At 41.9% G+C, this 8,629-nt stretch overlaps 1 protein-coding gene across 1 annotated transcript in view; it reads right to left on the bottom strand.

Annotated features, from left to right (window-relative positions):
- The window catches only part of ctdspl2b (CTD (carboxy-terminal domain, RNA polymerase II, polypeptide A) small phosphatase like 2b), a 12,048-nt gene extending 8,702 nt beyond the window's left edge, over nucleotides 1-3,346 (bottom strand). Inside the window, exon 1 of the mRNA XM_037695413.1 lies at nucleotides 3,183-3,346. The gene's annotated coding sequence lies outside the window, so the exon portion shown is untranslated. The remainder of the gene's footprint in view (nucleotides 1-3,182) is intronic.
- Between the last annotated feature and the right edge of the window lie 5,283 nt (nucleotides 3,347-8,629).

Genomic DNA, 8,629 nt, shown 5'->3' on the forward strand with positions numbered 1-8,629 from the left:
CATATGACGCACACAGAAGTTACATATGATGCACACAGAAGTTACATGAGTTTAAAGAAGCACAGATCGTGATTAAATCATGTTATACAGCTTTGGAAAATGTGTCCACGTGTAGTTTTAAAAATCTGTTCAAGCCTAAATATACAAGTGTAAAAACCTGAGGTAAAACAAAGATGTTAAAAAAAAGTCCAACTATTGTTTAATATTTAACTGGAAAAAAGAAACTTGTTATTTTTTTAAAATTACTAAAGCAACATTTCAAAAACCTTGACATAAATGTCAGATTTGTAATGGACAAGCTAAATACATTTTTGAAGACGCTCTACTTGTACGTCTGGTAAAAAGCCTTTTAATGTCGTCTTGAATTCTTTTGTTGTTGTTGCAAACAAAACTTTAGATGAACATTACTTCAGATACAGGCGAGCTCAGTGAGGATGAGGAGGCTGCTAGTGAGACCACCACAGACCACGAGGACCAAACCAGTGAGACCACCACAGACCACGACGACCAAACCAGTGAGACCACCACAGACCACGAGGACCAAACCAGTGAGACCACCACAGACCATGATGACCAAATCAGTGAGACCACCACAGACCAGGAGGACCAAACCAGTGAGACCACCACAGACCACGAGGACTAAACCAGTGAGACCACCATAGACCACGAGGACCAAACCAAACACAGAGAAAGTGTGTGTGTGTGTGTGTGTGTGTGTGTGTGTGGGGGGGGGGGGGGCATACCAAAGGGACGGGTAGGCCAATATTTACACTCATATTTACCAAGTAGTTTACCACCAGATGTGCATGGCCCTGCATTAAATCAAACACTTGAAAAGTGAAAGTTTTTTTAAAGATATTAACAGGATCGTTCCAAAAGTCGATATATATATTTATCATCTTTAAACAACATTTCCATCGAGCATGTTTCCAGCCATTAAAATTCATCATAAACAGTCAAGTCAGAATAAACTGTCAATTTATTTTATATGATCAGCGACATGTGACGCATGTTTTGTATTTGCTCGATAGACGTGCCTTTCCAACAGTGCACATGCACGCACACGATTTTACAAAAACTTTTTTCATACACAGACAAAAAAAAAACATTAGTTTCCTTAAGTCATATTACAGTAGTACTGGTATTTTTCTGTTTCTTTTATTGGTGAACAGTGAAAAACCTTGAATAGGAAGTAGGTGCAGTTTGAGGGGAGGAGCTTCGAGCCTGAAGTTTTCATTGATCCTTTACCCTGTTAATATTTTGAATACTTTGAGAAACATGCTCGGTTTAGTGTTCAGTTCTGTTACTTTTATATTTATTATTTTTGTTACATTTTAGGAGATACTTCCACTTTAAATTCACTGTTGAAAAAACAGCGTGTAAGGTTTAAAGAAGTTGAGTCTGGTCCTCTGGACGGATTCTTTGTTGAAACGTTTCATATTTTGTCCAGAGGACTTCATCGGGCCGAGGAGCCACGGCCAACTCAGTCTAATAAATAGCAGTAAATAACCAATAAATAACCAATTTGCTGCTGATTGATCACAGTGATAATGTGTTATTTATGAGACTCAGCACAATTACATTCATTTTAATGGTGACATTAAATAACATCTATTTGTATAGTATAAAACACAACGTCCTCAGGCATCGAGATTCATTCAAGTTATCTCCAATTCAAAGATTCTTACTTCAGTGCAGCTTTACATGAATAATTATGTCTAAATTGCTGAATATTTGCTGACGGCCGTCTCCCTTGTTGATGACTTAAACACACTTTGAGGTGCGTTGTTTGTAGAGAACAACATTTTTGACATCTAAGGTGAATTTTCTAGTAATACAGATCTCCTGCGTATCATTTTGCTTTTTACTTTGACAGATATTGCAATTTTAAAAGCAGCACACCTCTTTCAGTTTCAACATGTCCTTTGAAATAATCAAGTAGAGGCATTTTAGCTGCAGTTGAGTATTCATGAGTCAATATTAAAAGATGCTTTAAGCTTATTTCATAACTTTTGATGTCTTTTGGATTTGATTAAGCAGAAACACACGAGTGTAAATATTGATTTAGTGGGTTACTGGTACACAAACAGACGGTTTATTGTTGGCACAGCTTTAATTTATGCACTTGATCCTTTAAATGTTGTGTAAAGTGCCATGTGTGGAGGTGACACTAATGACAGCAGCACAAGAACTGGAAGCCTTGGCAGGAAATCAGCCACTAACCGGGATCGTGCACATCGCTAGGAGCGTGCAAGTGAGCGGGAAATAGGAACATGTAAAGGCTCAGAAGTGGCGAGGCCTTGGATGTCGACGCGCACAGTTAAAGTAGAAGCTCAGGAACAGCTCGCTCATTCAACCGCAGCAACAAACGAGTTGTGAACATGGACCAGAACGGCCCAGTCCAGGTACGAGGCCCAGTCCAGGTACGAGGCCCAGTCCAGGTACGAGGCCAGCTCACAGGAGGCCGAGCTGGGGTCCAAACGCAACACTGACCGCAGAGCTAGGTGGAAAAAACGCGTTTAACTGCGTTTAAAAGTTGCGTGATAGCTTCCAGCTGTGAAGGTTAGCATTTCAACACGCAAACACCTACTGGTTGTTTTACCGTCACCGTAATCCGAGTGAAATTACGTGAAAATGTCTAATAAACAAGATTATAATATATATCCAGGTACGGTGCAGCGTGAAGGCTCATTAATTACTGAAAAGCTTTTTTATATAAACGAACAGGGATGCGTTTCAGTTGAAAGACCTAAAATATTTAAAAATAAATGCCAAAGGACGTAATGAGGTATATAAATATATCCAGGTGGATATATTTTAAAGAATTAACCAGGAGGAAAGGCAACATTATCGTTATAAACGAGTACAGCTCTGCTGAGGAATGCCAGAGGAAAGTTAGCTTCGACGCACGCTAATTTAAATGTCATTAAAAAATAATAAAGTATTAACATTTATGCGGCGTCTGGTTATTATTACAAGGTAAATATTGAGCCAAAGGTTTCGCACGAAATGCCAAATTAAAACAATGGATGAATTTAGCCAAGGTAGGCCGTGCTTTAGCCGCGTGCTAGCTTAGCTTAGCTAGCTTAGCCTCGGGCTAACGGATGCGTCTCACCTTCCGTAGCTTCGCTAACTGCGAATAAAGGAAGCTGGAGCAGCGCTGGACAACACTGCCGACCTACCTTAGTGTGGCCCGCTGTAAAAGAATCCAGGCAGATAAACCATGACAACACGGGCACTGCTTGTTCTCCACGATCGGCTCCCGAGTGTTCGCTGCTCAAGGGCCGTGGAAATGACACACCGATGTGTTAGCAGGCGCCATTTCCCGCCTCTGCTCCGGCTCCACGGAGCTGGACTCGGACACGCCCCCTTCACCTCGCGCAGAGGAGAAAAAACAAAAGAGCCGCCAGTGTGTTGAGCGCGAGCTCATCACGACCCAGGCTGTCCGCGGCGCCTCTGCTCGTCCCTACAGGCACTTAATGCAAACTACGGCACGGAGCATTACATTATAATCACATTATGTTGAAGTGTGCGTCGATGTAAACAAAGTCCTATTTACTCCACAAATCTGGGAATACAACAGTACACAGAGTTCTCCATCCCAAACTGCTTGTCCTTACAAGTCGACATTTTTCATCACTTCAGATTATTTGAAGGTAAACCACCACATGTGGAGTTAGTTAGCAAGTCACAAACTTTGCTAGCAGTTTTTTAATTTTATGACAATCAATTAAGGAAAAACTAATTTTAAAGGTTGCAATGAGTGTTCAATATTCAAACGTACCAGTTGGCAACAAATTCAAGTACTATATATATATATATATATATATATAAACTATTACTTTACTTACTATTTGATATTGTTATCTTAACGATTCTGTTTCACCACTACGTATAAATATATTTGTCAAAATAAAGCTTTAGCTGAAACCTTCAGATCAGAGAATCAAGTTCATCAGTTTTCAGAGCAAGATCCATCATCTGCAGCTTCTCATTGCTCATCTATAAATACATATAGCATGGTGTAAAAAGTGACAAACGACATGAAGCATCACCTTTAATTAAATTAATTTACATTCAATATGCCTTTCCATGAGAAACCATTTCTCTGGGTTGCACAAACAACCAGTTTCAGGATGACAGATTTCCCCAAAAGGTGAGGACTTAAGTTTCCTCCATACAAACGTTAACAGTTCAACAATAGTTCAAAAGAGCTGACGGAAGCACGGGTCTGCCAGTTCCATGTGTGCACGGTAGATCTTTGCACAAAGTGGGAGAGACCAACACCATTTTCAGTATTGCTTAAGCAATGGTACGTTGCTCAGTATGATGACCAAAACCAACTCTAATGCATGCAACAGCATTAAAAACAGAACGAGGAACATCGTGGGCGTCTCCGTCACAAACAGAAAGTGTTTAATAGGCCACAAGCAAAGTCCTTGGCAATTAAATCAGTGACTCCCGAAGAAAAAAAAGTCTTCAGAAAAGTTTCTTCAATCTATCCCATCAACATGTTTGAAAGAAAGAACGTCACCTTAGTCTCTTCGAAAAGTTTCAATATTCCTACCTGGATAAAAAACAGCATGTTTTCTTCATATCAAGCAAAATTAAAGAGAAAAGTAGAAAAATAATAAAAAAGTTCAGAGTTGAGTTGAAGGTCTCTCGTATTGCTCCACGATGAACTGAAGCTTTGATCCAGTACCAAATTTAAACAGTCAACGTACAGTACGTCATCTCCACCATAACTTAAAAACTATTGGCAAATCTATAGCAGCTCAGGAAATGCAATATTTTCTTTGAATTGTTGTTTTATTCTGAACTAATCCGCTAGTTACAGTGTCTCAAACAGTCCACGACACTGTGGATGCACCCTAAAAACCCCTAAACTCGTTGACGTTCAAACGGTGTTCTCCAGAGCGACCTTGACTGTAGACGAAGGTCGGAGTGTTTTAACGAGTTAAAGCTGCAGGAGCTCCCACTCAAAGAATGTCGTTGACTTGGCGTCTTTTCCCATAATCCACAGCCCGATCGCCTTGAGCGTCACGGTCGTCGTCATCTGGGAGTAAAAACACGCAAACACAGAAAAATGAATGCACCGAGTGAAGCGCCGTCATATCAGACAGTTCTGCAGCGCATCGAACTGCAGTCGAACAGCTGTGGAACAAATTACACCCTTCAATGATCAATCTCAGTTAAGTGCAGGTTGTTTTTTTACACATTATAAATAAGTTTAAGTGATTTGTGCTTTGACAAATGACGACAAACACAATGAACGTAACAAATGAGAAGTCTGCACGAGTGGAACAAGTGGTACCCGTCGATGACGGATTGAAACAGTGAACGTTTGTTGTTTTCAAGTGTTGGTCTGGATTTTAAATCAAAAGGGCTGCAAGTTAACTTTAATGTCTTGAAGCAAGATATTCAAGCACCATGTATAAGAATAAAGGTGGTCATTTATCTGGGCTCCTCTGAGGCAGCGCAGCATGAAGACTCCTGGCGAGTGGAAGGAGCAGTTTCCTCTACGGTCAGGATCTTTGGTCACCTCAAGGGTCACCACCCTCATTACTTGAGGAAACCTCACATTTAAGCAATATAAAAACGAGAAAGCTTAGTTTCCTCAAATGATCAAGACATTTTACATGTTACATGGCTCTGGCAGCCATCTTGGATTTGACTTGGCAGCCCAAATGTTGAAAGTGACCCAACGCCACTCGCCTAAATGGAGTCGGTACACTGGTTTTTTTTAAGTCATCATGTTTAAAACATGAAGAGACAGACAGAAGGTATTTCCAGTTCCCTTTTTCCCTTTGCAACACATGTAGCGTTTTGTTGGATGGAGTAAAGCAAAATTAGCTTTTTTCCTAGAAACGATATTGAAACAAATTAAACTGTCAAAAATCAATAACAAGTAGCAACTACGTGCACACAGACACACACAACATGGACATGCATTTCAATGGAGAACAGAGACACACTGAGGAGCCGTGAGCTATTTATACATTTATATCCTGTGGCGTAGATGTGGGTCAGATGCTTGGTGGGCACAGACAGGTGGTTTAGCTAAAAAGAAGCACAGGCACAACAGAAAATACTAGATGGCAGCTGGGTTACTCACAGAACCACAAGTTCAAGGATCAAGTGTTCCCTACACAGTTTTTCATCCTGAACAGATTGTCATCATAAATTATGAGATTTGCATCAAGAACCAAACTCAGGGTCCTGTGAGCTCCTCGAGACAAATGCAGCGGGGCAGTGGCGGGACAAGGGTGGAGGAAAGGAGGGAGGGAGGGAGGGAGGATGGATACACACTGAACAAGCAGTCCAGTCCCCTCAGACCTGGCTCACCTTGAACGTCTTCCTCCCCACCATCACCATCCTCTTCCTCATTGTAGGCAAGCTCGGCCTGCTTGTCGGCCTCATACTCACCCACGTTCCCATCGTCCCCATTGTAGTCCGCCAGCTTAGAGCCGTGCTGCGGATCTACAGGGGACTCGTTCTCATCAAAGAAGCGGCCTGCAGGAGGCAGAGAAGGGCCTCATCAGGAAAGAAGGGAAGCAGAGGCAGGTGTAGGAAGAAGGAAGTGGAAATGCTGCATAACAATGTGACACAGAGTGAGCTGAAGTCATGATGGAAGATTGGAACTGGGAGACAAGTTTTTCTGATGAAAGAAATTAAAGATGGCCTTTAGGACGGCACCAACAAAGGAAGTGGTAAAAGTGCCTATAGTGGAGCGTGCAGCCCATTCAGTCACAGAACTGTTGTTGGTGCTGTGTGAGAACATTTAGTGGTCTCAACTGATGTCAACAGCCTGTCAATACGACAAGGACCAAGTATTACAGCAACAATATTTCAGTTCAGTTTGAGAAAATTATAGTTTTGTTCAGGATAGCTGTTTTATAGTTCTCATTTCCAAATCGTGAGTGAATTTATTTTATTACAAATTAGATAATGTTGCCACAAAACTAGAACATATTAGGGGAAAGGAGACAAACTTGTGTTTTGGAGCATTTCATGTTCCAGTTCAGCTACAGATTAGAAACAACGGCTGGGTTGGACTCGAAATGCACCCGAGATTAGAAGAAGAAGAAAAGAATTACATTTGGTTTGATTTGCCCAAATAAAAGGCAAAGATAAAAAGAAGTGGAAGCAACAAGTCTGAAGCAACAATGGGTGTGGGGGTCCAGAGGTTTAAGCAGCAGCCGTCGTGTTTCTGGCAGATGTGGGCCACACAACACTAGAGGCTGCAAGAAGCAGGATAAGGACCGTGATCAGCTGTTAGGTGTCACAGTTTTATTACATTGACAGCGAGAAGAAGGCCCAAGCCTTGGAATGCTGCTGCTCGCTCCATTGTTGCTTCCCTGCTTTGCTTTGAGACACATAATAAAGGCAGAGCAACAATTCTTGCTTAATAATTCCATCTGTAAATTAAATTAATGTAGCCCAGCCCTACCGTGAACACATTATCAGCATTACTGCATCGATTCAGGCTTTTTTATGCGATCACGAAGGAGCTTAGAAAGACCGGTGTCACATGATACAGAAGAGCACCGAGGTGCTCGATCAGACACCGTGCTTACTGGTTTGGTGGCCTGCATGTTACTGGAAAGGTGTGCAAGTCTGAAAATGGAACAAGGGAGATGATGAAGGAGAAGAGAGCAGAGCAAAGCAGAAGCTGCACTGCAGGGAAGACAAATGTGGGAGCCAGGCGCGTTACGGTTCTTCTCTCTGCGGCTGCTACTCGCCGACAGCTCCACTCAGTTACACATGTCTGGACTCACTTGGTTCATTCTACGTTCACACAAATGGAACCACAGAATGTTTTAGCCAAAAAGGCAGAGCTGACAAAAATATCTGATTACTTCAACAATGGTTTATTTTTCAGCTCTTAAAATTAAATGAATAAAAACTGCAGCATCCAAACCACCAGTTCTCCGTTGGTTCACTCGTATCAAAGTATGCTGAAGGAACTCACTCTGGCGGTGGCGTAGGCGCTCTGCGGGACCTTGGTCTTTGACGCGGTGAGGCTGCATAGGTTTGGGCACCTGGGCGATATCCTGGGGCAGAGGAATCCTCTTCAAGTGTTCCCTGTCACCCCTCAGGTTATCAGGAACTGACAAACACAATACAACTTCATAATCCACAACAAAACACGTGTTTTCTCTGGTAGCAGGAACTGGGTTGTGTAGAGGTAATCTGAATACTCGAGACATTCAAGAGACAAACAGGAAAACTGCTTCTAAAGACAGACTGAAGACACGCCTGCCTTGTATTTAACCATGAGGGCTCTTTTTCAACATATAAGAGCAGCTTTGTGTTTCTGCTTGGATCTACCTGAGAACACTTTGTTCAGTTTATTTCTGGCTTTAATGCTTATTTACTTGTTTCTAACTCCGATCACTGCCCCCAGGGTTAGGAACAAACAGGAAAACTAATTCTAAGGAGAGAAACTGCCAACAGCTCATCCAATGGGTTCAAGTGTCTCAGCATTAAATCAAACATAAATCAGTAGATGAGGAAAGTTATTAACATTGTGTTCTTCCACCTAATGATCACATGGCTTTACATAGGTCCAGTCTGTGAGGGGGTGTATACTGTGATGGGTGTATACTGTGAGGGGGTGTATACTGTG

Source organism: Nematolebias whitei, chromosome 2, assembly GCF_014905685.2.
Source record: "Nematolebias whitei isolate Nwh7 chromosome 2, NemWhi1, whole genome shotgun sequence".
NCBI classification, from domain to species: Eukaryota; Metazoa; Chordata; class Actinopteri; order Cyprinodontiformes; family Rivulidae; genus Nematolebias; species Nematolebias whitei.